The following is a 27,954-nucleotide window of genomic DNA, read 5'->3' on the forward strand; positions in this document are numbered from 1 at the left end:
CTCACAACATTATGTAGGAGGTTTAAATAACTTTAAATATTTATCTGATTCTGTTTCCTTCCCATCTCTTTTTACAGGATATATGCTGATGAAATTCTCTAAATTCAGTTGTTTAGTCTCTGCTTACTAACTCCTAAAACATTCATAGAGTAGAAATTGGAGGCTGGGTTTTGTGCTGAAATGTCTGGTAAGAAACTGAGATGTGGCTTTTGGTGAGCTGGTCTTTCATCAGTTTTATTCAATTTACTTGAGTGAGAAGAGGGGACAAAAATGTATGTGTATTGAGTTTCTACTCAATTCAACTCTTTCATGACATTTACCCTTTTCATGTAAATACTCTGATCCTGACTTAGAAGATTTTTAAAAAATCAAGATGATTTTCAGATTAGGTGCTTTGCTGAAGGTCACTGGCTGGTTAGATGTGGTCGATTTAGATTAGGATCCACTTGGGTCTGACCTCTGAGCCCTCGATCTCCACTATCTGGAATGTCATACAGTTAGGAAGAATGTTGACTCTTAGGTCTCAAAGCACATTTCTAGCTTTTAGTCAACTGCTTTGACATTCGTGGTTTGGCATTATTGTTTGGGGGGAAATTATGTTCTGGAGACAAGTATATTGCTCTATAGGGAATTTGAGATTTGAATCTGGAGACGTTATTTCTAGTTCCATGATACATATATATATATATTTTTTTTTCTACTGAAGAGCTCTGTGGTTATGAAGTTTGGTCTTTCTAGATCTTAGGCTTCCTCCTCTGTCAAATAAAAGATATGAGGGCCGATCATCTCTCAAATCTATCCGAATCTACTGCTGGTACACACTTCTCAGAACTCTATACTTCTCCTATGAGAAATCGTAACGCCCTGTGTTGTGATTATATGCTATATGCACTGATGTCTTTCCCAACAACGAACCCAGCATATGACAAATAATAGGTGATCAATAAATATTTGTTGAATAAATAGATGAGGGAAAGAAGTCTATTCACTTTTGTATCTAGAATACTACTTTTTTATATATTTTTTTCTACTGACCAAATAGTGATCTTTGAAATTACCAGAAATAACCTGAAATTTTGCTGGTGAGAAGTAAAACTAAGCTAATGGAAGATTTGAGTACTATGGTGCTCAGTCCATCGGTGTGTATTTTAAAGAGGACTTTCCTTTAATTCAGAGCTCAAGATAAGCAAAGAGTTAACTCACAGTTTTCATATAGGAGATGTACTTTAAAGTGTAAAATGGTCATTTTAGGATGTCACTGTAGTTCAGCTTTTAAAGCTTGGTAACTGAGCCATCTTGGTGAACCTTCCTGTGAATGAAACCTTCCTTAATCAGCTTTTCCTATATTATTTCATCCTGGGAAAGAAAAGCAGTAGCTAAGCCAGAAGCAAGCAGAATAACAAAAAAAAAAAAAAAAAAAAAAAGGAGTCTGTGGCCAAAGCAACAGAATTACTTTTTTTTTTCTTTCCCTTGTGTTTGTGAAGGAGAAGTAAGAAACATAATTTTTTGTCTTTGTTTGGACATTGGACAATACAAATCACAAGAACATTTATTTTTGACATACTATTTTTTTGGTGTTCTTTGGGATTTGGACCCTAATTAAAAAATATGTGTTTCCTAGCCCTTCTTACTGTGAAAATCCTTGGCAATATAAACAGATGCACTGGTTGGCTTTTAATTCTGACACCAGACTGTCTGAAATAATAGCTCTGAGAAAGTGTGAATTCTTTCATTCCTCAAGCTTTAATTATAAGTACTTAATTTGTTTCTCTTTCTATTGCTGACTATCATACCAATCTGTTTTATTTTTTATCTGGCTAAACATTGTGCACCTTAGAAGCCCCTTATTTGGAAAAGTTTATTCTGCATCGGAAGAGAGAAACAAGTTGAAAGTTTGAGTTATCTTCATATTCCAGTTCACATCACTGTAATTTAACAATTAACATGTTAAGTGGTATTCTAAAATGTTGAGTTATATAGGTCTTTATGATGACAGAATTAGGATCTTGATAAGCAGTTTGAAAACACTGAATATTTCTCATAAAAGTTGATTCATCATTTGAAAAATGAGCCAAGTTAATAGCTTACTAAGTCATCTTGACCTTTCACAGTCAAAGATATTCTTCACTTTTTGTGTCCACCATTTTTTACACCTCGTAACCAATTTGCTGGCACGTCGTTTTCAGCCACGGGACTGACTGTGGTGGTACTGACTTCTGTCGTTATATGAAGTACCACATATGCACATTAGCCAAGAAAGTCATCAATTTCTGGAAGTAGGAGCTTTTCTAAAGAATTGCTAGGTCAAATCTTTTTAAATATTGTCATATATCCACTTTTAAAGCTTCACTGTGTTGAGATGTGCTTTTTATTTCCTAAGAGAAAAAGAAAATCAAAGAAATGCAAGGCCTTGATGGAACTCATGGTAAACATAATGAAGAATGTCTTATGTTTTTTCTCCAATTGGTTTCTTTCCATTTACATTTTGAGATACTTTCATCAATTATTTTGGAGCCTAATACTAAAGATGTTAAATCCTCTTTGTAAATATGATGGAAACATGATTATGGATAAAATGCAATGTGCTTTAGGTTAGAAATTGGTAAGTCCACTATTTTTATCTCATTTTCATCCTTGTAACAATCCTAGATATTATTGGTGTTATTATATAATTATATATATTATTTTTTATTTTTTTAAAATTTATTTATTTTAATTGGAGGCTAATTACTTTACATTATTGTATTGGTTTTGCCATACATTGACATGAATCTTCCCCGGGTGTACATGTGTTCTCCATCTTGAACCCCCCTCCCACCTCCCTCCCCATCCCATCCCTCAGGGTCATCCCAGTGCACCAGCCCTGAGCACCCTGTCTCATGCATTGAACCTGGACTGGTGATTCATTTCACATATGATAATATACATGTCTCAATGCCATTCTCCCAAATCATCCCACCCTCGCCCTCTCCCACAGAGTCCAAAAGACTGTTCTATACATCTGTCTCTTTTGCTTTCTCGTATACAGTGACTGAACCGAACTGAACTCTTACAGGGTTATCGTTATCATCTTTCTAAATTCCATATATATGCGTTAGTATACTGTATTGGTGTTTTTCTTTCTGGCTTACTTCACTCTGTATAATACGCTCCAGTTTCATCCACCTCATTAGAACTGATTCAAATGTATTCTTTTTAATTGCTGAGTAATACTCCATTGTGTATATGTACCACAGCTTTCTTATCCATTCGTCTGCAGATGAACATCTAGGTTGCTTCCATGTCCTGGCTATTATAAACAGTGCTGCGATGAACACTGGGGTACACGTGTCTCTTTCAATTCTGGTTTCCTTGGTGTGTATGCCCAGGAGTGCGATTTTAGATATTACTATTATTCTCATTTTAGAGGGGATTGAACTAAGATTTTATCCTAGTTCACAGAGCCTGTAAGCTGTGGAAGCATAGACTTGAACCCTGGAAAGGGTCCCTCCTGCTGCTGGAGTTTGTTGTTGTTTAGTCCCTGAATTGTGTCTGACTCTTTTGCAACCCCATGAACTGTAGCCCACCAAGCTCATCTGTCCATGGGATTTCCCAGGCAAGAATACTGGAGGAGCTTGCCATTTCTTTCTCAAAGATATCTTCCCAACCCACAGATTGAACCTGCATCTCCTGCATTGGTTCAGTTCAGTTGCTCAGTTGTGTCTGACTCTCTGTGACCCCATGGATTGCCGCAGGCCAGGCTTCCCTGTTCATTACTGTAGGCAGATTCTTTATCACTGAGCCACCAATGAAGCCCACTGCTAGACATTACTGCAGTTAATTAACCTGTTTTACACACATGATCTCATTTAATCCCCTTCCCCTCCCCCACCAAAAAAGGCTTTCCTGATAGCTCAGTTGGTAAAGAACCCACCTGCAATGCAGGGGACCCCGGTTTGATTCCTGGGTCGGAAAGATCCACTGGAGAAGGGATAGGTTATCCACTCCAGTATTCTTGGACTTCGCTTGTGGCTCAGCTGGTAAAGAATCCACCTGCAATGCGGAAGACCTGGATTTGATCCCTGGGTTGGAAGGATGCCCTGGAGAAGGGAAAGGCTAACCACTCCAGTATTCTGGCCTGGAGAACTTGGAGTCACAAAGAATCAGATACGACTGAGTCACTTTCACTGTCTGACACCCCCCAAAAATATTAATATTAGGCCTATTATACACCCATTTTACAGATAGAGAAACTGAAACTCTGGTAAAAGAATTTTCTCAAATTCACTCAGCTTGCCCATTAAACTGTGTTGGTGACACGAGGTTGGAAGTGAGGGCTGCCTAACTGCAGTAACCCTGTGCTCAAAACCTTTATTTTAAACGGCTTTGTCTAAATAGGATTTGTCTAAATAATAGCATTTGTCTAAAGCTTCAGAATTTGCTATTTAAATCTAGTAGATGGAACCAAAAAATTTTTTGGTGTGCAGTGACTGAAATAAACTATTTTAGGTGCCAAAAAGACTTAAAGGTAAGGGCCAATGAAATAAATGCTGTTTTTGGTATTTTATTTTTTTAACATGATGAACAGATTCTTGGGGGATACGTATTTCCAGTGATGAAAGCAGAAGCTAGGAATTTAGGCTCCTGGATTACTTTTCTAACTCCTTTTCATATGACACATCATTTAATTCCTTCACCTCCAATTTATCTCCCCTAAATTCAAGTTGGTCATGATAACGTGTCTTCAGGAATGGTGGTTAAAAAACAAACAAACAAACATGGTGACACTCTCTTGACCTTTTTCCAAAAATGCAACCACTCTTTTGTCCATTTTTTACTTTTTTCCCATAAGTCGAAAATTTGTTTACGTGAACTTAGAGTTTTGAGACTGTGAAGTCTCGGTTGCCCTTGGGTCCCATGACTACATTTTGGGGCAATAGCTTGTATAGCCATGTTAGCTTCTAAGTTGTTTCCTGTTTTTCTTGGTCTTACTGCAATCCTTGCCAAAGCTTCCCTCCTCCTCTGCTGCATTAGTAATGCAAAATGAAATTCATTGTGCCCATTATATCTGTTAAATGGTTTCCATTTTAACTTGAGAAAAATGTATTGACGTTCATGTGTTTGGCATGGAAAATGTGTATATCTATCGAAGATAGCAACTTGTCTGTTGGAATTACAGTGCATTATGTATAATGCTTCTTTTAGCTGTGCATGTACATTTCCTGGAATCTTATTGTGTCAGAGCTTGGAAAGTTTACACAAGCATTGGTAATCTAATTTTTGTCTGGTGGGTGGCTGTGGAAATATGGAGTATTTAAAAAAGCAAATGTCTTGGCCATCTGTGCCAGGCAGGGGTGTCTAGTCAGGTGGGGTAAAAGCACTCATCAAAAAAACGTTTTAAAAATATTGCCCCAAGTCTAACCTAAATATTAATTTCCCAAGAGCAGAAAGACTTAACAGTTACTATAACATGGTTTTGAGTCCATTTCTGTTTATTCTCTTTAGGAGTTCTAACTGTAAGGTGGAGGAATCCATTTTATCTTTCTCCTGCCTCTTAACGATAATCCTTCTCTAGGTTATATTGTCTCCTACATCTTTTGTCTTCTGTAGTCATGAGTCTTTGGCTCATGAACATCTTGTTAAGGTCTGTTGAGGATTAGGGGCTGTGACACAATTTTCTTGCTGAGTCTTTTTATTGGGGATTTTTCAGTTGGTTTGTCTTGGAAGTCTTTGAAATATCTTCTACCAAGCAATGATTTTCATTTTTCTTTGTTCTCCTTAACATCGGGGTTGTATTTTGCTCCACTGTTCCTGGGGTCTGGGTAATGAATTGTATTATTTAATAGGTGAGTTGAAATTCTGTGTGCAATAGCTGGACTGCTCTCTGCTTCTCAGAGTTGCTAAATCCTCCTCACTGCACTGCTGCTGATCTGTGATGTAGTTTTTGTTTTGTAGCTTTAACTGTATCTCCGTCAGCCATCTGAAGCCGGGTTTCTTAACTTTGGCACTATTGTCCTCTGGGGCTGGATAGTTGTTTGTTGTGGGTGCTGTCTTGTGCATTGTCGAGTGTATAGCAGCATCACTGGCCTCTACTCACCAGATGTTAGTAACACCTTCCGCCAGCATCTGCAGGTATTTATTCCTGATGTCCCCTGGGGGGGCGTGAAATCGCCCCATTTGAGAATCACTGATCTAAAGCAAGGTTGAAAGACAAGGCTGGCGTGATATAAGGAATTTCCATAAAAAGCACTGAACTCAAGCAACGCAATGACAATGCTGAGAGAGCTTTGTGTCTTAGAGGATATGTGAAGAAACTGTATCACACATCCCTGGAGAAAATACTGTAATAATTGTCTATAGTTTCTTAGACTGAGTAACAGGAGGTAAGGGTCACCTTTTAAACTGCTTTGCTTCTGATCAGCTAATTATCTCCTCACCCTGTGATGCCTTTTATCTCCCCTCTAAGCAACTTGACTCACATAAGTAAAATTCTAATTCTTCGCAGATTTTCACCTTAACTACGTTTCCACCCTAACCTCCCTGCTCTTCTGTTTCACCCACTGGTTTTCTTTGGCTCCACTGGGAACATGGTGCCCATTTATTTCTTTAATCCACTTCACCACCTCATAGTACATTCTACTCTGAGGATGAATTTTAACAAGATGCTTTTTCCTGCATAGTACACTCCAGTAAAGAACTAATGTTTACGGTGATGTGTATCTCTATTCCAAGTGAAAAACGGAGATGCCGCTAATAGTGGTATTATTACCACTACCATGTAAACTTTCTCCTGTTTGACTTTTTCTCAATGCCTCTTTGAGTGAGTTATATCTGTTATATTTAATGGCAGTCTTATGGGCCTGTACACAGGGTATCTATCTGCTGCTTAAATAGCAGTGAAGATAGCCCACAAATGAATGAAGTCATCAAATGTATTTGATGATAAAATCAAGGTTACTTTTTAATTTTTTGATGATGTGAAAGCTGTGGAGGGATGCTAACAAATCTGTTTGATCAATATATGGAATATAAAAAGAAGAGGAGACAAGATTGACTGATGATTAAAATGAAACTGACACAAACAGGCTGACAGCCAGCTGTAAGTCTCTTTAGGGCAAATGCAATTAACTTAGAATAATAGACTCAAATTTGATGGTTAGAAATGCATTTTTATTAACAACCACAGGCAGAATCATTATGCTCTTATGAATAAAATGGTACTTATATTTCATGCATGTGTGTGCATGCATATATAAATATATATATATATGTGTGTGTGTGTCTATGTATATATCCATACCTCCCACATTCCTATGTTCTCTGCTTACAATTGGGGTGGAAAAGTTGATTTTTAGAATAATGTACTTTAAAAAGGAAATTCATTCAAAATTGTCTCCAGGACTATAAATTCTGAATATTCTCCCAAATTACATATATAAAAATCATACTACTTATCTGGTGCTATTAGACATAAAGCCAGTGAGCCCTGGTCCCAGAACTGCTGGTCCTTTGGGGATTTGGAATTGCAATCAGGGATTTACAGATTTCATTTTGAAGAGGAGAAGTCATTACTAGAAACCTAAGCTCATTTCCTCTCCTTTAATAGCTATTTTAAATCATTCATTTAGAAAATACATTAACTATTTAGGGTACTTGAAATGCATTTCTCCTGGCATTGTCTGCATTTTTTAAAGAGTTTTTTTTCTAAAATTATTAAAAAAAAAAAAAGATGAGAATTAGCAGAAAAAGACCAAATGACTTCTGTGTGACAAAAACTTACTCTTGCATAACATTTCCTTCTCTCATTGCCCAAGAGGAAACAATTTAAAACTTTAACAAAATACTAGAATACTATAAGTAAACTTTTTAATGCCATAGACATGGAAAAAAAGTATGCCACCCTTAGAAAATTAAAAACTGGACTTTAAATATGGTTATGAAGTAGCATATGGTCAAAAGTCTTTTAAAATGAATTTGTTAATAATTTAAATCCAAAGCAATTTTAATTCTGTACTGCTTACTTAATACTGATAGCCACCTTAACTAAGAAGTGAGTAAAAAAAAAAAAAGAAGAAGAGATTATAGGAAAAAATAAGGAGCTTTATTTTCTACAAAGAATTCAGGATATGGAGTCTTGCACAACCCTGCAGACTCCTTTAGATATATGTATTTTTTTCAAATGCAAAATAAAGCTCCCTGAGTTATGTAATTGCTATTCTTCAAAAGGACATCATGAAGGTTGACAATTTAAAATGTACTCTTCCTGTCACCATCCAATTTTTTAAAATGTCTACTGATGGTGTTAAAAACAATCTCCGCAGAAGAGGGCTGCCATTGCCAATTTAGGACACTGAGTTTGTTATTAGCGTAGGCATATTAGATCATCCTCTTGCTCTTCCTGCCTGCTTTGTTCTTTTGATATGGCAGGGAACTGAAATTGACAACAGCCTACATTTATATAACAGTAACTTGCTTTGTTAAATATATATGTGTAGATAGACAGATAGAGAGTTCTTTTATTCCCCAAAGATATCAAAGTTCACTACACACCATGAAAAAAACCACAGAAATATGCAGATGCGTCTAGGGTGAACCATGACAACTATTTAAAAGCATCAAGTATTGACAGCCTCAAGATTCTGAAATAGTTCATAGTCATTTTTAATTTTGGATATTTTTATCCCTTTAGAAGATTTCTGTTTTCTTCAAGAGAAGAGGAGGATAGAAAGGTCACATTTTGTTAACAGAAGTAGTTTAGAAAAGTGAGCTGGGAACTTAGCTGTCTAAGTCTACAGGCCTTGACAAACAATGTTGTGGTAAACATGAGGCTGAATAGACTGCTTTGTATCAGTCTGTGTTTGATCCATTGCATTCATTAAAAGCACATAAAGTGAACTCAAAGTGGGGAGTCTGATGATTGGATCGGCACTCCTATAAATAGGGTTGTATGTACGTGCTCTGTAATCCCATGGACTATAGCCCGCCAGCTCCTCTGTCTATGGAATTCTCCAGGCAAGAATACTGGAGTGGGTAGCCATTTCCTCCTTCAGGGGATCTTCTCGACCCAGGGATCAAACCCACATCTCTTGTGTCTCCTGCACTGACAGGCAGATTCTTTACCAACTGCACCACCTGGAAGCTCCACCATATTAAATTTAAAAATACCAAATAAAAATACAGGATGCTTAGTCACATTTGCATTTCTGATAAATGATGCATAAGTTTTAGGAGATGTAGGTCCCATGCAATATGTGGAACATACTTAATACTAAAAAAATATGCATCATTTAGCTGAAGTTTAAATTTAACTAGGCATCCTGTATTTAATCTGGCAGTCTTCACCATAAAAGCAAAGCTTTGTGTACTGTTTAGAAAATAGATTATAATTGGGGTATAGAAAGTTTTTGAGAAAAACCAATAGAACTTTAACTTTTTGTTATCCTTACAACAGCCTTACCATCTTAAAATTTTTAAGTCTCTTTTCTCCTTAAAGAATAGAAATACACAATATTATGTTTAGACTTGATTCTCTGCTCAAAATTTTATAAGTCCTGGACAGAATATTTAACAATGTAAGGCTCAGGTCATATCATAGTTGGTGTCTGTCTCCATGGCTGCCATGAAGGAAGGTTCAGTTTTTTTTAATGTATTGTTTGGGTACCAGATACAGAGCAAATGGTAGGAGTCTAAGCTATGCTGCTTGAATGAATTTATTCCCTCACCATTGAACTGATTTTCTCTTTCCTTCCAACTTTTTGTCATTTCCCTCCATTTTCAGACATAATGATAATATTCCCGCTATAGCTGGATTTCCATTTTGAGATATTCTTCAGCATGCACAGGGTGACATGTCATACCATCTTAGCAGTAGGGTATAGACAGTATTTCTTATAAGGATAGAACTAGATTAGGTCTGGATGATTGGGGGTAACTTCCCTGGTGATGGGGAGAATCAGTGCAGTTATTTTTTAAGGCCACCAGGCAAGTTGTAGAAATATTTAACTTCAACTATTCAACTATTCTTGAGCACTTCATATGTAGTCTTTATTATTTAATGTATATTATCTATTATACACCTGCAGAAGGGAATGGCAACCAACTCCAGTATTCTTGCCTGGACAAAGGTGCCTGGCAGGCTACAGTCCATGGGGTTGCAAGAGTCAGACATGACTTAGCAACTAAACAGGGAGAGAAAGAGATCTATTATACAAGTGAGTTAAGAATTTTCTTAGAGGACTTTATAGAATTTTTATCTTTGGCATTGCACTAACCTTTTGCTGAACCACAGAACCAAGCAGCAACTACATTGTATTAGAATTTTGATATATAATATTATATCTGTTTCAAAACTCAGAATTTAATGACTCTTTAATAGCAAAAGGTAAATCTTTTTATTCCTGTCATCATTATCATTGATTTTGTTCCTCTTGTAAGCATGCTGTGTTCATTTGCCAAGGAGGTATAAAGTGAGAGAGATGTAGGGGAGAAGGGCAAACAGCAGAGTAAGTTAGAGCCTTAAAAAGACTCAAGGTAACAAACATACAAAACATGATTATGGTCATCAAGAAACCAGAAGCTGAAAGTTCATCAAGAGCAAAAATAATACCAACTTTTTGTTTTTTAAATGTTGAGTTTCTATTTTCTGTGAAAAAGGGATGCTTACTCTTCTTTTAGATTAGACATTACCTTAACAAATAAAGTAGAATTTTCAGTTAACTTCATCAAAATAAAAGTCCAAACAGATCAAGTTAATCCATCTTTATATTATTTGAAGGATAGGGAGGAGAGCGGTAGAGGACCTAAAGTAACATTTACTATCTGCTCCATGCAGGCACTATGCCTGGGAATGCTAAACCATAATCTTTGACTCATGATCTAATGAGAGAGATAGAAAGTGACTAATTACTATGCACTATAATTAAGTGCTATGAAGACAGAGTATATTGTACAGACATGGTCCAACGTAGAATGTTATCACCTTTGTAAAGCAACTGCAGGAATGTCTTCACTGGGGAGATAATGGTTGAGTTGGATTCTGATGCAATTATCAACTGGCCAAAAAAAATTTAAAAGACATTTTATGTACGGAGTGCAACAATCGCCAAAGTGTTGAGTCTGAAGTAGTATTAGAAGCAGACTGGTTTGACTAGAGCATAGCAGGAATTCCAAGAAATGGGACTTGAGAAATAGACATAACTCAGAACTTGGAGGCCCCATGATATCATGGAAAAGAGAATCTGAAGGAGCAAAAATATGGTCAAATTTAGGAAGAGAATGCTTGCAGCAGATGGGAGGAGACAAGGTTAGAGCACTGTTTGGTTTCTTCCAATCATTACTTCAGGTAAGAGATTTGTTGTTGTTGTTTAGTCACTAAGTTGTGTCCGACTCTTTTGTGACCCCATGGACTATAGCCCATCAGGTCCCTCTGTCCAAGGGATTTCCTTGGGACATATATTGAAGCGGATTGTAATTTCCTTCTCCAGAGGATCTTCGTGACACAGGAATTGAACCCATGTCTTCTGCACTGAAAACAGATTCTTTACTACTGAGCCACCTGTGAATCTCTTCAGATAAGAGATAGTCAAGGCTTAACCAAGAAGTCCATTTGTAATTCAGAACTTAATAAGCCAAAGAACTCAAAAGCTGCACATTCTGAAGAGTGGTGATAAAGCTGGTGAACATCAAACAGGATTGCAATGAGGAGGCGGCCCTATGTGATATATTTGCTGATGGTGGCCTCTATAACTCAGAGAAAAGGATATTAAGAGAAGGAAAGTGAGTCAACTTTATTGATGGTAAATCATGTTAAAAGGAAATGGATCAGGCAGTTTTAGTTGCAGTATTCCAGTTGACAACTTCACAACCATCTCCCCCCCCCACCCCATGGAGTTTTATCCCATTTGGCTGAAGAATGCTCTGAAACTCAGAGATGTTAAATGTAATATTGTAAATTCACAGAGCTAGAAAGTGATGGTGTGGAGGTCCCCACTTAAGTCTGTCTAACCACAAGGTCTCTGATCTCTCCTTTAAATTGCACAGCCTAGGATTGACTTCAGAGGGATGCTTGTGTTTGGACCAAGTTGAACAAGGATTTACTTGTACGTCAGAGATACTTCAAGTAATCTCTACAGGAGTATGAAGTGGTTTCAAGAGCTTTGTGTCTTTAATATTTCCTAACTGACTTGAAAGTTCAGAAATGTATTGATTGATTCATTCACTCAATATCTAGGAAATGCCCTCTTTCTTATTTTCAGTCATAATTTGGAGCGTTAGTGTCTAATGAAAGGAACTTATGCTGTGCTAGTGTAAGTGTTGGTTTGGATCCAATTTGGGAAATGCAACCATTGCTGTGATCCCCAAGTCCCAGGAGAAAAAGGAACAGAAAATAATTAAATTTCAAAATTTCCCTTCATATCCTTCTTTTTAGATGAATCATCTTTTCCCCTTCCCTCTTTCATGACTGCCCCATTAGATCACAGTGAATTTTCCCCTAAAATACAGCCTTGTAGGTGCCCCTGCTATGAAAAGGGTGGGGGGGGAATGTAGTGTTTTTGGCCACTGGAGAGCTGCCAATTCCAGAGTAGCAGCACGTTGAGAGTCATCTTCTGTTGATTTCCTCTCTTGCCTTTTCTGGATGGTGATGAGACACTCATGTGGCATGAAGCCTGTTTGCTCCTTACTGTATTTATTTTGTTAAGATTAAAGTTGCTAAGATACGGTAGTTATTTCAAATTGTAACTGCCAATGCCAGTGGTCATAAAATAAAGAACTAAAATTTCTTTATTTGCTAATGCTAATAAAAAAAACATTCTTGAGGGGGCGAGGGAATTTTCTGGCAAAAAAAGTGATCAGTACGCAAAGTGGTCTAAGTTTTAGCACATAATTAGATCCCCTAGTCCAATTGATGTTGAGCTCTTTTGGTCAAAAATCAAGAGCGAACTTCTGCCTTTGAGTTATTTGTTAAAGTATTGTTTTTAAACAAAGAAATGATCAGGTTGTGCAAATTTTGTGTCCCTTTTTCTATTTAGTGGTTAAAGCCAAGGGATTTCTTTTTCAATCTGTTGCTAGTTATTCTTCTCTGTTCCATAAATATTTTGAGGGATTTGAAGTTTTAACATTTTCTCATAACTTCTTGAGTTGGTCCCCTTAATTCTTATGATCTTGTGTATCTGATGCCTTAAATCTCTCATTGTATTTATTTTATTCTTAGTACATAATTTTTCAATTACTTGTAGTTTTATTGTTTTCAATGACATTCTTTTAGGTAATTGAGAAGATACCACATTCTATGTTTCAGATTTAATTGTTATTGACCAAAAAGCATTCTGTATTTTTCTTCATAATGAATGATTGTTTTAAAAACTCAGAATGTTTTCCAACCAAATTCAGTCAATTCTAGGACATTCCTTTGAGCTCATAGGTAAATATTTTTGACTAATACTTAAAAGAAAAACCATTAAACTATTTGGGTGGAAAAATAGTCTTGGAGCAGCCAGTTTGGCAAGGTTTATTCTGTGTATGTGTGTAATTTCAAATTACTGTATGTTTTTATTTTACAAAAATTTCCAGCCTCCCCAGGACACTTCACAAACTAATATCCAGAGTTTCCACTGGCAATCCTTCATTTGTCCTGGAAACATCTTGCAATATGGAACCAAGAAAATACTGTGTTCCCTTTGGATTTATAGACAAGAACATATGTATTTCCTCTTCAGCACACAATTATTTTCAGGGGAAGCCAGGTTTAATGGGCATATTGTCAAATAATAAGGATTCACCAAAACTACATAGCTTATTTGGCTGAAAAAGTGATCTTCAGTAGAATTTAATCTACTTAGAGAAAGATAAACTATAAAATAATGACATGTCTCGATGTGATTTGATTAAAAGTAATATTGTGTGAAATCACCATTTAAATATCTTTTCAGAGAGACCGAGAAAATGTGCTGTATGCTATTGAATTGTATTCATTAAGCTTACTTCTAATACCCAGTGGAGCCTTATTCCACAACAAGCCTGTGGTTAATAGTAATTCCATTAGAGAAATCGCAGAAAGGTGGTTTCTGCCCACATCTTTGGAGACAAAGTGACTCCTCAGTGGTCACCACAATAACCTCTGTGGTTATTGCTGTCTCAGGACTTTGAGATGCCAATCCTTTGTAGTTTCAGTTCTAACATCTGAGTTCTTAGAACTTAATGTTCAGAAGGTAAAGTCATTTACCACAGTCTTCAGCCTTCATATTCTATGTTGGTAGTTCATCTTTGCCATAATAAAGTCTCCATCTGAAATTTTATTTTACCTGACTGTTTATACCAAGGTCTAAGGTCACAGATATACTGTCACTGTCTACTTTCATATAATAGTGGGTGTATATTAGAGTGGTTTATTGGTCTAAATTTTTCACTTCCCTAAAATAGCATTTTACCTCTACACCCTTGCTCTGGTTCAGGATGGGTGATGGAGTTTACAAACTCCTGCTTTATGGAGAGTCTAGTACTATCAGTTGACTTGACCAAAATAAGGGATGGAATATGAGCACTGTGATTGCAAATGTGGACTCATGCCTTTTACTTTGAGAATAACATGACAAAATAGTTGATTTTCCAAGAAAAAATGAAAACATATGGGTAGATCTGGACCCAGCTTTGAGCTAAGCCCTCCTGTACCCAGCCCACATTAGCCAAACTGTGGTTGTTGCACAGATATGCAAGCAAGAAATAAATGTTCATTGGCATTTGTGACTGATATGTTGGGTAGTTTGTTATATAACATTATTATGGCATTGTCTGACCAAGCCACTCTGCCAGGTTATAGTTCCTTAACCAGAGTCTTCAAAACAGCATTCTGCAGAGGTGTCAGGTGCTCATGTACAGGAAAACATTTGCTCTGTTCTTTTTTGATTCTATGCTACTTGTGAAGCTGACTTCAGGCTCCATACAGATTTGAAACATTTCAATACATTTATGAGTCATGTGTAATTGATCAGTGTCCAGACCTATTTCTTAGTGAAAGAGAATAAAATGGGAGATTTTTGAAAACTTGAAATAGTTTTTGAAATGGAGCTACACACAGTCTGGGTGTAATTCTTACCCAACATACCACGTAGGTTTAAAAGTATGTAAAGTCTTAGTTTAAATTTAAGCAGTATATTCTGTAACTTCCACTGGAGCATGGCGTATACTAGTGGTTCATAAACCTTTCACAAGGACTACTTCATTTGCATCAGTGTAGTATTCTTGCCTGGAGAATTCCATGGACAGAGGAGCCTGGCAGGCTACAGTCTATGGGATCGCAAAGAGTTGGACATAACTGAGCGAATAACATATTCCCTTTTTTTAATTAACTTTAAAAAAATGAGTTATAGAGGAGGAATGAGCCTTAACTGAGGGTATAAATTGTTGTAGTAATAGCTGTCAAATGGATTAAAGTAGATTAGAGAGGCTTCCCTGGTGGCTCAGAGGTTAAAGCGTCTGCCTCCAATGCGGGAGACCCGGGTTCGATCCCTGGGTTGGGAAGATCCCCTGGAGAAGGAAATGGTAACCCACTCCAGTATTCTTGCCTGGAGAATCCCATGGGCAGAGAAGCCTGGTAGGCTACAGTCCACGGGGTCGCAAAGAGTCGGACACGACTGAGTGACTGAACGGAACGGAACGGAACAGAGAGGTTAAAGCATCTGCCTGTAATGTGGGAGACTTGGGTTCGATCCCTGGGTCAGGAAGATTCTTGGAGAAGGAAATGGCAACCCACTCCAGTATTCTTGCCTGGAATAGGTTAGAAGCATGATTCTAGAGTTATAATCTCAAAAGTTAAGTAAAGCCAGGTGAAAAACATAAATCAGTTAATTGGGCCAGATGATAGGAATGGGACATGCTTGTCAAGTGGATAACATGTACCCTATTTACAGGAGGTGGGTTCAGTTCAGTTGCTCAGTGGTGTCCGACTCTTTGCGACCCCATGAACCGCAGCATGCCAGGCCTCCCTGCCCATCACCAACTCGCAGTCTACCCAAACCCATGTCCATCGAGTTGGTGATGCCATCCAACCATCTCATCCTCTGTTGTCCCCTTCTCCTCCTGCCCTCAATCTTTCCCAGCATCAAGGTCTTTTCAAATGAGTCAGCTCTTTGCATCAGGTGGCCAAACTATTGGAGTTTCAGCTTCAATATCAGTTCTTCCAATGAACACCCAGGACTGATCTCCTTTAGGATGGACTGGTTGGATCTCCTCACAGTCCAAGGGACTCTCAAGAGTCTTCTCCAACACCACAGTTCAAAAACATCCATTCTTTGGTGCTCAGCTTTCTTCACAGTCCAACTCTCTCATCCATACATGACCACTGGAAAAACCATAGCCTTGACTAAATGACCTTTGGTGGCAAACTAATATTTCTGCTTTTTAATATGCTATCTAGGTTGGTCATAACTTTCCTTCCAAGGAGTAAGTGTCTTTTTAATTTCATGGTTGCAGTCACCTTCTGCAGCAATCTTGGAGCCCAGAAAATAAAGTCAGCCACTGTTGCCACTGTTTCCCCATCTATTTGCCATGAAGTAATGGGACCAGATGCCATGATCTTGGTTTTCTGAATGTTGAGCTTTAAGCCAACTTTTTCACTCTCCTCTTTCACTTTCCTCAAGAGGCTCTTTTTAGTGGGTATTTGGCTCTCATTTCTCATGCAGGGCACTGCACTGTCTTTGAACACCTCAGTTCAGTTCAGTTCAGTTCAGTCGCTCAGTCGTGTCCGACTCTCTGCAACCCCATGAATCACAGCACGCCAGGCCTCCCTGTCCATCACCAACTCCTGGAGTTCACCCAAACTCATGTCCATAGAGTCGGTGATGCCATCCAGCCATCTCATTCTCTGTCGTCCCCTTCTCCTCCCGACCCCAGTCCTTCCCAGCATCAGAGTCTTTTCCAGCGAGTCAACTCGTCGCATGAGGTGGCCAAAGTATTGCAGTTTCAGCTTTAGCTACTATATGCCAAAAACTATTCTAGATACTACAGATACAATAGTAAACAAAACAAACAGAAATTTTCATGGCATTGATATTCTGGTCATTAAACAGACCATGAAAAATTAAGTGAAATAAAAAAAAATTTAGGTGGTATAAAGTAGTAAAGAGGAAAAAAAAAAATAGCAGAAAAACAAGGTAATACAAAACAGCCAACAAGACTGTGGTATAACCTATTTTAGAGAAGTTTGAAGTTTTTGCTTTGAATAAACCTAAAAGGAAATATTCTACTCCATGAAAAAAATATTAAAATATATTAAAATGTGCACTCACATCTAAAAGCAAAACAAAATCCAAAAACTTTTCTGTTTTGCTCATTGGTAAAACTGAGCTAGTCCAGTTAAGAGAAGGATTAAGAAATATAGATGTAAGATTAGTTATGAATCTATATAGTTTGAATCTGTATAGCAGGAATTTAGTAGGCATGTTTATATTTTTAATATTCTTTTCAGAACATTAATTTTTTTGGTAATTGTACATAATAAAACCTAGTTCCAATTACACACAAAATATTGTATACTGAATAATAATGAAAAAACATTAGTGTCAATTGCATGATTTTAACAGCTGTAATGTCTGTTTTCGACTTCTATTGAATTTAATGGATAAATTAAAGTCATATTTTAAGACTACTTAAAGAATCTTAAAAAAAAATCTCAGCTCTAAACACTCTGAAATTGCTTATTTTTATTCAATCTTCAATTATTATTTTGTTTTATATAAGTTTTTTTTTTACATTATTATAAACAGATGTGAGTATGATCTGAAATAATATAATCCACCTTAGATACAAAAGATATAAAACAAAAATAAACTCCCTTGGGGATTTCCTTCAAATAAACATTGGAGAAAATTAATTTTCATTTAGACAGCTTTGGAACAAAATACAAGTCTATTTTCCCCAATGGTGAGGTGGCAAAGGTAGTTGCACTTACAAACCAAAATATGGAAAGCAATTTTCTTCCAGGAAATCAGTAACTGCCAAGAAGTTCATTTCTTAAGTTTATCACTGGGATAGAAAAGGTAATCTTTTTCTTTCAATTTTAAAATGAAATTAGAAGTCCTTTCATCACTTAATCACTCTGTCAGTGGCAATATCCAGTCACCTCCCTCCGCATGGTAGTTAAACTGTGGGCAGTTTCTTATGTTTCTCCGTACATGATTTATGCATATATTGCACTTCCCATTTTTATTTTAAAAATAAAAGCTTATTATATACAATGATGTTTATTTTTCCCTTTTGCTACTTTAACATGTTCTTTAATAATTTTATAGTATTCCCCTGTATTTGACTAGTAATAGAATCATGGTATTTAGCTTGTTTCCTATACTTTTGTAAAACAGACATCTGATTTTATGAGTTTTGCATTTTCGGCTTCAAAGAACCATGAGTTGGAACTATTTGGAAAAATAAATTCCAGAAAGTTCCAAAAAGCCAAACTTGAGTTATGTAGCATTTACACTGCATTAGCAGCTATTCATATAGCATTTACATTGTATTAGGTGTTATCGGTAATATAGACATGGTTTAAAGTATATGAGAGGATGCACAAAGATTGTATGGAAATGCTATGCCATATTGTATAAGCTCAATATAAGCTCAGATTGGGGGAAAAAAAAATTCCGCCTACAATGCAGGAGACCTGAGTTCAATTCCTGGGTCGGGAAGATCCCCAGGAGAAGGGAATGGCTCTCCACTCCAGTATTCTTGCCTGGAGAATTCCATAGATAGAGGAGCCCAGCGGTCTACAGTCTATGGGTTCATGAAGAGTCAGAAATGACTGAGCGACTAACACTTTTCACTTAGCATTGACATACTTCGGTATCTGCAGGGGTTGTGAAACCAATCCCCTGTGGAAGTCTGGCAGGACTGTAATAATTTTTGGAATAAATGGGGAAACAAATTGAAGAAGAAACAAGTGCAAGTGAAAGTTATGAAGCAATTAAAAGTAAATAGTTCAATTAACAGAAGAGTAAACTGATTTAACCATGCTGCTTCTTTGATATCAGGGAAGTTATTTTGAGGCATAGCATTACAAAACAAGTAAAAAACCAAACAAAAATGTTGGTAAGCTATAGAATAAAGAACAGAATTGTACTAATGTATGATGCATTTTCTTTGTGTGTAAAACAAAACTATGAAAAGTACTTTGTGATTTTATGGGCATCATAGGCACACAAATAAAAGAATCATACATGAGTCTGAACCATTCTTGACACTTGGTTCATAACAAACAATTATGGAATGTGTTGGGTCTGTGACTCAGGAGTAAACAAATGGCCCATTCTTCAACTATGCCTCAGCGTTCAATTCTCTGATCACTGAGAATTGGGGAGAAAACATGCACCAGTTGACAGAAGCCTTTGTCACTTTGGGAAATGCTTTAGCTCGGTTATGTGCAAATTGTGGATCCTGAACATTTTGTGGGGGGAAAAAAGTCTTACTTACATGGAGAATTGATAATTTTATTTTTTATTTATTTATTTATTTACAGAGTTAGAGTTCCTATCAGAGGGATAATAGCACCACAGCCGTACTGAATCCTCATGAAGGAGGCACACGAATGACTGGATTACAAGAGTTACAAGAATGAGAGCTGCTCACTTCCCAGAAACTACAGCTCACAGAAAGCCAACAAAGGCACGAGATACAGACCATTTACTTATGAATGTGTAAAACTCAAGAGAGTCCACATTATTCCTACAACATGTTGAAAGTGCTTCAGAATTCACACAATACTAATTTTCTTTTGGTTCAGGTTAAATTATATATACCAGTTTATCACAAATGGTAAAATCTGTAACTCTGTTCAAAGTTTTTAATATGTGAGTTAAAATCAGAACCTTCTCTCCCCCTTGTCTTCTCATAAAATTTAACCAAATACAGGTAATAATACCACCTGGAAATCTTTTACAGTACAAATAATAATGAAGATTCAGAGTTCTAGGTGATGAGATGAGAACCAACAAGATAAAACAATTTTATCTAGTAGTTTCCCCATGTTCCCTAACAACTGTTTGAAATGAGTCCTTGTAATTAAGATGGAAATGTTAAAACAATTACATATAAGCTGTTTGCTGCTGGTAAAAATAAAGCTGCTTTCTGGGAATCAAGATAACATGTATCTCTGTCACAAGTTCTCTGAGTCACACAGAAATGTGCTCATTACTTGAGAGAGATGGTTTGGCCTTCTTATCAACTTCCCTATGATGATCCAGTGTATAAACCAATCTCTAAAGTTTCTTTAAAAAGAATGCTGACTGTGAACTGTAACTATTAAAAGCTTGTAATCCCAGTTCTAATTTAGGATGGTATGCTAGCTCTTTGTGGGTCTTAGTACCCCATTGTTTAATTAACTCTTCTTAGTGCTGGAATCCTATTGACTTTAATGAAATTAATATAACATTGGAAAACCTATGCCACTTTCAGTTCCATCAGTAAAATAAATAATGCATTATTCAGTAGAGTCTAAAGTTATGAGATATCTCTCTCCTTTTCCAGAGTAAGGGGAAGCAATGGAAAGGGTCATATGATTATTATTGGTCCTCTAGTTTATTCTAAGAGATTTTCCCCTACTAATCATTACTTCCAAGTTGAGAGCTTCTAAACATGTTTTAATACACTAATACTACAATTGAAAGTAGATAGAGGCTATTTCCCCTGTGTTCATAGGCAACTAGAAACTTAGATGAACTTCTATAGATAAATACTTGGCATTTAGCAGATGCTTTCAGTCCCTTGGGAAATGGATTAAAATTTGTCCCTACTGTGAAGCCCAAGGAAAAGCCAGACTTTGTGACTAAGCAAATTAGAGGAGCACACAGCCAGTGATGGGAAGAATATCTGGTCAGTATTATAAAATGCAGAGATATGACGGTGAAAGTCAGTGTTAGAGCATAGACTGTGAAAAAGGAAAGAGAGTATTTATACAGTGTTTATGGAAGGGTAAACCAGCACAACTTTTCTAGAAGGTAATTTGATAATATAGGTGTGATTATTGTGCAGGACTTAGTTAATTATGCTTTTTGTCTTCCTAATGCTCTTCCCCTTCCCCCCACCCCCAGTACTGGCAAGGACTTTCCTTGGCAAAATCTTCCTTATTTCTTAAAACCTGTTGCATTTGGTCACTCAGGGCAGTTAAGAGTAGACTTCTTGGGGAATTTCTTGACAAGAGTCAACAGGGAAAAATCTTCTCCTTTGGGACCATGAGCTTTAAGGAATTAGGTTTAGGAATTGGAAAAGGAATTTGAAGAAAATACCACTTACAGTAGCATCAAAAACCATGGAATACTGAGGAGTAAATTTAAGGATGTATGCATACAACCTGTATACTGAAATCTACAAGCCAATAGATTTTTGAGAAAGGAGACTGGGTAATTCAATAGGGGAAGTAGTCTTTTCAGGTACTGTTAGTAGAACATCTGGGTATTCATAGAGACAAATTCCAACTTTCATCTCACCTCATACACAAAAAATTAACTTGAAATGGATTATAGATCTAAATGTAAATGCAAAAACTGTCATTTTCTAGAATTCATCATAAGAGAAAGTTTTTACAACTTGAATGTTAGGATAGATTTCCTAGGATCTCAAAAGCATGAACCATAAAAAATGAATAAATTGGGCTTATCAAAATTAAAATTATCTGCTCTTTGATAGAAACCGTAAGCAATTTAAAAGGCAGATTACATATGGAGAAAATAATTGCAGTATATTTATTCAAAAAGAACTTCATTTGAGAACATGCACATACACAGATGCTCATAAACTCTGGTTGCAGTCATAACTGTAGATCAGTCTCTAGACTCTTCAGCCTTAAGAGCAGTTGAGTCTCACTTTTAAGTTAGTATGCTCTGAATGTCTGCCATTTGCACATGGGGAGTTCTGATTGGCACAATCTTTTAAAATATTCATATGCTCTAACATAGTTCTCACACTACTGGAAATTCATAAAACCTGAAAAGAAACTACACAGTCAAAGCTTTATGTATGAGTGTGCATTGAAGTGTGTTTTAAATAATGAAAACTTTAAAATTACATAAATAGCTGTCAATAGGGGCATAGAACCAGACAATAAAATGTTATTTATCCAATAAAATATAAAACTGGAAGGAAGCATGCAAAAACGCAGACAGTGGGTGAGGGGTGTGGTTGATATTTTTTCTTAAAATTTTTTTGAACATATGCTAACAGTGAACCTGTTATTAAAATTTAAGTGTAAAGTTTAGAAACAACTAAAAAGGTAAAGGAAGTTATCAGAGTTATAAAAGAGAAAAATCTTGATGTTAGTGAATCAAGATAATGTACCTATCAGGTCAGGCTTTTCTTTAAATTATCCAGTGTCTCCCAATAGTTCTTATTTTATATTCCAGATGTCTCAAGATATAAGACAATGTCCTTTATCATTTACCCTTTGTCCCTCTGCTCTATGGCCTCGATTCTAGCCATTTCCTGGAATACTCTCTATTCATAGTCAATGCTAGAAATGGACTAGAGAGAGTAAGGGTTAGCATTTCACATAATCTGTCAAGAAAACTAGTCTTATTCAGTCTAGAGAGAGTAATCAGTCAAGTCTTTCACTTGAGCCTAAATTGTGTTGAACAAGGCCTGGAAGCACTTGAAGAGCAGGGACATAACTGCCCTATTATTGGACATCTCAGAAGTAAGCACTGAGCAGGACTTTCCAGATTACTCTTCTGCTGTAGATATGTGAGTATCTAATTACTCCTCCAGATTTGCTTTCAAGTTTTTTCCAGTAGTTTTTGGACCCTGCAAGTCTGAAGTGTATAGACTGCATCGGTAGTCTCCCCTGTATTACTGTCTTGTTGCTGCCATCACAAAGTACCATAGATTAGATGACACAAAATAATAGAGATTGATTGTCTTACAGTTATGGAAGCTGGAGTTCCAAAATTAAGGTGTTGGCAGAGCTGTGCTCCCTCCGGACTCTGTAGTAGGGCTCCTTCTTTGCCTCTTCCTAAAGCTTCTAAGTAATTTGTAATATTAGGGATTTCTTGGCTTACAAGGTGAAATTATAGCAGAAAATACATATTCTTTTAAAATATTTGTGAAATATTTATTTGAAAATCCACATTCAGTATTTACAAAAATTAAAAATTGGTTCCCTGTCATATGCTGGGTCATAAGAAAATACCAATAAATTCCCTGAAGCAAAAAATGTTTGTTGTTGTTCAGTCCGTAAGTTGTGTCTGACTCCTTGACTCCATAGACTGCAGCATGCCAGGCTCCCCTGTCCTTCACCACCTCCCCGAGTTTGCTCAGATTCATGTCCATTGCGTTGGTGATGCTATCTTACTATCTCATCGTCTGCCCCCTTCTCCTCCTCCTTTTGCCTTCAGTCTTTCCCAACATCAGGGTATTTTCCAATGAGTCAGCTTTTCCCATCAGGTGGCCAAAGTATTGGAGCTTTCAGCCCTTCCAATTAATATTCAGGGTTGATTTACTTTAGGATTGACTAGTTTGATCTCCTTGCAGTCCAAGGGACTCTCAAGAGTCTTCTCCAACACCACAGTTCGAAAGCATCAGTTCTTTGGTGCTTAGCCTTCCTTATGGTCCAACTCACATCCATACATGACTATGGGAAAAACCGTAGCTTTGACTAGATGGACCTTTGTCGGCAAAGTGATGTCTCTCCTTTTTAATATGCTGTCTAGGTTTGTCATAGGTTTTCTTCCAAGGAGCAAGCATCTTTTAACTTCATGGCTAAAGTCACTGTCTGCAGTGATTCTGAAGTCCAGGAAAAAAAATATCTGTCACTGCTTCCACTTTTTCCCCTGCTGTTTGCCATGAAGTGATGGGACCAGATGCCATGATGTTGAGTTTTAAGCCAGCTTTTTCACTGTCCCCTTTCATTCTCAAGAGGCTCTTTAGTTCCTTTTCACTTTCTGCCTTTAGAGTGGATTTCTCCCAGCAATCTTGATTCCAGCTTGTGATTCATCCGGTCCAGCATTTCACATGATGTACTCTGCATATAAATTAAATAAGCAGGGTGACAGTATACAGCCTTGTCATACTCTTTTTCCAATTTGAACCAGTCAGTTGCTCCATGCTCTGTTCTATTAATAACTGTTGCTTCTTGTCCCACAAACAGGTTTCTCAGGAGACAGGGTAAGGTGGTCTGGTATTCCCATCTCTTTAAGAATGTTCTAGTTTGTTATGATCCACACAGTCAAAGGCTTTAGTGTAGTCAATGAAGCAGAAATAGATATTTTTCTGGAATTCCCTTCCTTTCTCTATGGTCCTACAAATGTTTGCAATTAGATCTCTGGTTCCTCTGCCTTTTTTAAACCCAGCTTGTACATCTGGAAATTTTTGGTTTATGTACTGCTAAAGCCTAGCCTGAAAGATTTTGAGCATTACTTTGCTAGCTTGTGAAATGGGCACAGTTGTATAGTAGTTTGAACATTCTTTGGCATTGCCTTTCTTTTAGGTCACTATAATAAAATAAGACCTATAAGAATGTACAGATTGTATTTTACTATGGTCACCTAAAACTAGAAATTTAAAGGACAGCAATTTTATAAAGAGCTGTCTAGGTAATAGGAAATTTAAAAATTATTCTCCAAACTTTTAATAGGTCAGAGAAGAAATCAAAGCACAATTATATTGTGTTTAGAAAACAAAGGCTGTGGTACTAAATACCCTAACTTAAAGCATAAGTCAAATATAAACTTAAGGAAAATTACTATTTTTAAGTGACAATTACTGAAATAAGTATTCAACTCAAGAAAATTTAAAAAGAAAATGATCCTAAGTCATTAAAACAGAAGAAAGGGGAAACAGGTTGAATGAAAAATAAAAATTGGATGAGAATGCAAAGATAGATAAATCAGAGTTTATTTTTCCTCTGGGGAGGGAAAGACACTGAGAACACAAAGTTCTGAGAAATATAGTAATGTAAACCATACAGTTATGCAAATAAATTAGAAATTTTAGGTTATTTTAAAATTTAGAATACATAGACAAGCAGAATAGACTAAGAACTTTGGAAAAAGTGGTTGAAGTCTCAACTATCAGTTGATTTTATAGGTGATTCCTTTCCAATTCCTAAGATACAATTATTTGCAGAACTTTATAAAATATTTAAAAGCAGAGAAGTTAAATAAGAGCAGCTTTCAACATAATTTTATAAACAATATATAATTCTGAACCCCAAATTATAAGTTGGAAAAACAATAAAGAAAAACTCAGAGCAGTCCCATATAAATGCAGCATCTGTTTCAGGGCTAAATGTTTCATTCCCTGATAGATTAGTGGCTGATTATTGTAGTTTAGGTCCTGGGCTATTTTAATTACTGGAACTCTCCCTATTACGTATATGGCTGCTTCCTTATTCCTACTCCAGTGTTTGCAAAAGGTTGCCTGGAATTTCATAACTTATGAATGTTTTCTCTTTGTATATATCTGAGTGAGTGGCTTTGCAGGACTGATTTTTAAATACATTAAGATTTTATTCCTGAAGAGCTGGAAAGTTCTTTACATCTTGAGCTTCCCACTTATTCATCATTAATCTAGTTTAGAATTTCCAAACTCAACATGACCAGGAGATAGGCAGTTATGTAAACTGAAAAAGGCCTGGGAGAAGGCAAGGGCAACTAGAGAGTATTATGCATGGCTAAACTGAGTCGTGATTTATCATTTCCAGCTAATTGGTGCCATTTGAGATGCAGATTGTGTTATCAGATTTTTGCTTTTCAAAGATGCTAGAAGTTTGAAATTTCTATGAAAAATTTCAGATTTTTTCAGTATTGCTAATTAATTCAAATATTTCATAAGAATTACACTGCATGAATTACAATACACTGGAACTTGCAAATTTGACCGAATGTTACCCATCCACAGGCCACCATTTTGCAAGTTCTGGCCTGGTCTATTACCTTCATATTACAGATGGGAAAACTGAAACCTGTGTAAGTAACTGACCTATCCAGGAAGGCCTCACAGAGAAAGTTGGGGGCAAGGGTGCCCCTGGAATCTCAGCCTCTTGAATCACACTTGCCAAGGCTGTGTTGCAGTGAAAATCCTATCAAAAGGCACAAAGGAGTGGCATGCTAGCCCTGAATGATAATGGTTAAAATTGTGATGGTCCATTTTTTTTTAGGGAATAAGGACAGTCTGCATCACAAACAAAGGGCTGTTCAGCACATTTATTTTGGTCAACTTTATGGAAGTGTAATTTACATACAATGCACCTGAGTATATGGTGGGGTCTTGGCAAATGAAATCATCACCATGATCAGGATACAGAACATTCCTGTGCATATATGTGTGTGTGTCTGTGTGTGTGCGCACACATACACGCGTGCGCATGCTTGGTCACTTAGCTGTGTCCAACTCTCTCTCTGGAACCCCATGGACGATAGCTCACCAGGATCCTCTGATGGAATTTTTCAGTCAAGAATATTGGAGTAGGTTGCCATTTCCTACTCCAGGGGATTGTCCCAACCTAGGGATCAAACTATATCTCCTGCATTGGCAGGCAAATTCTTTAATACTGTACCACCTGGGAAGCCCCTATCATCCCCCTAAATTTCCTTCTCTCCCTTTTCAGTTACCTTGCCACCTACCAGACACGCACTAATCTGTTTTCTGTTCCTGTAGATTAAATTTGCCTTTCATCAAATCTCATGTAAGTGGAGCCATGCGGTGTGTACTCTTTGTGTCTGTTTTATTTTGCTCAGCATAATGTTACTGAGATTCACCCACTTTGCTGAGGTCATTCATTTGTAATGCTAAGGTGTAGAGTCCATCATATTAATATGAATAAACCATAATTCTTTTATCTATTCTCCTCTGATCTGATTGATGCTTGGATATTTACTGTTTAGAGCTAATATGAAGAAAGTTACTATGAACCCTCATGTGCAGGCCTTTCCGTGGGCATCTGTCTTCATTTCTTCTCTTGGTTAAATATCTAGGGGTGGAATTCCTGGGTTGCATGGCATGTATATGTTCAACATGTAACATATGTAAAAATACTTCCTGGCACATTGTGAGTTTATATAGTGATACTGATAGTATAGTATATTATAGTGATAGTGTTAATCGCTCAGTCATGTCTATTCTCTGTGACCCCATGAACTGTAACAGCCTGCCAAACTCCTCTGACCATGGAATTTTCAAGGCAAGAGTACTGGTTGCCATTCCCTTCACCGGGGCAACTTCCCGACCCAGGGATCTAACTTGGGTCTCCCGCATTGCCGGCAGAGTCTTTACTGTCTGAAAATGCTGAAATACCAAAATCCTCTTATCCTTCCTCTAAATTCTTCCATCTTTCAGCCAAGGTCTCATTGAAAATGTTTCCTGGGTCACTGGTTTAGAATGTTCTTTCAGCAAGATTTTGGGAAGGAAAGGAAATGGAAAAGAGATCAAAGGACGTCACTGAAGTAAATAACTCAGGAGACAGCCAGCAGGTAACATTCTGCACAGACTCCCCCAAGAAACTTCCTGGCCGTGTGCCTTTTAACTGTTGCCCTTAAAACCTCAAACCCGATCACATAACATTCTCCCTCCTCTTTCTAGCTTCACATATTCTTTCTCACACTCCTGACTACCTGTTGCCAAAGAAAGTCCAGCCAGAGACCTGAGTTTTGTCTGAGAAAGGTTATCTGTTAAAGGAAGATGAATAAGATCCTAAGAGGACTGCCAAATCTGAGATTTACCCCAGTGATCAGTGAGACATGAAAGGTATGCATGAGGTTTCATGCAGATGTGAATGCTTGTCCCAGAGGTAGAATAACAAGAGTGCTAAGCCCAGTGAGTTCATTAAAACTTACTTGACTCCACAATTCCTCTGAAGATTACTCTCAAGAAAATATGTGTTTATATAGTACTCATCACCTCTTTTTTCTCCTTAAAAAATGAGATGCTAAAACCTTTAATCCAAAGGGAAGTCTTAAAAGCTTCAGGATGAGATCACAGAATTGTTTCTCTCCAGGAGTATTT

General features: G+C 37.0%; 1 protein-coding gene and 1 long non-coding RNA gene across 2 annotated transcripts in view; one reads left to right on the plus strand and one right to left on the minus strand.

Annotated features, from left to right (window-relative positions):
• LOC148774024 (uncharacterized) overlaps window positions 1-20,858 on the plus strand; it is a 243,295-nt gene extending 222,437 nt beyond the window's left edge. The window contains exon 4 of the long non-coding RNA XR_016036137.1: window positions 19,484-20,858. This is a non-coding gene — a long non-coding RNA (uncharacterized LOC148774024). The remainder of the gene's footprint in view (window positions 1-19,483) is intronic.
• Window positions 1-27,954, minus strand: part of MDFIC2 (MyoD family inhibitor domain containing 2) — a 103,120-nt gene that overhangs the window by 40,892 nt on the left and 34,274 nt on the right. The window lies entirely within an intron of this gene.

Source organism: Moschus berezovskii, chromosome 24 (genome assembly GCF_049115385.1).
Source record: "Moschus berezovskii isolate FMDL1 chromosome 24, NW_MosBer_1.0, whole genome shotgun sequence".
Classification (NCBI taxonomy): domain Eukaryota; kingdom Metazoa; phylum Chordata; class Mammalia; order Artiodactyla; family Moschidae; genus Moschus; species Moschus berezovskii.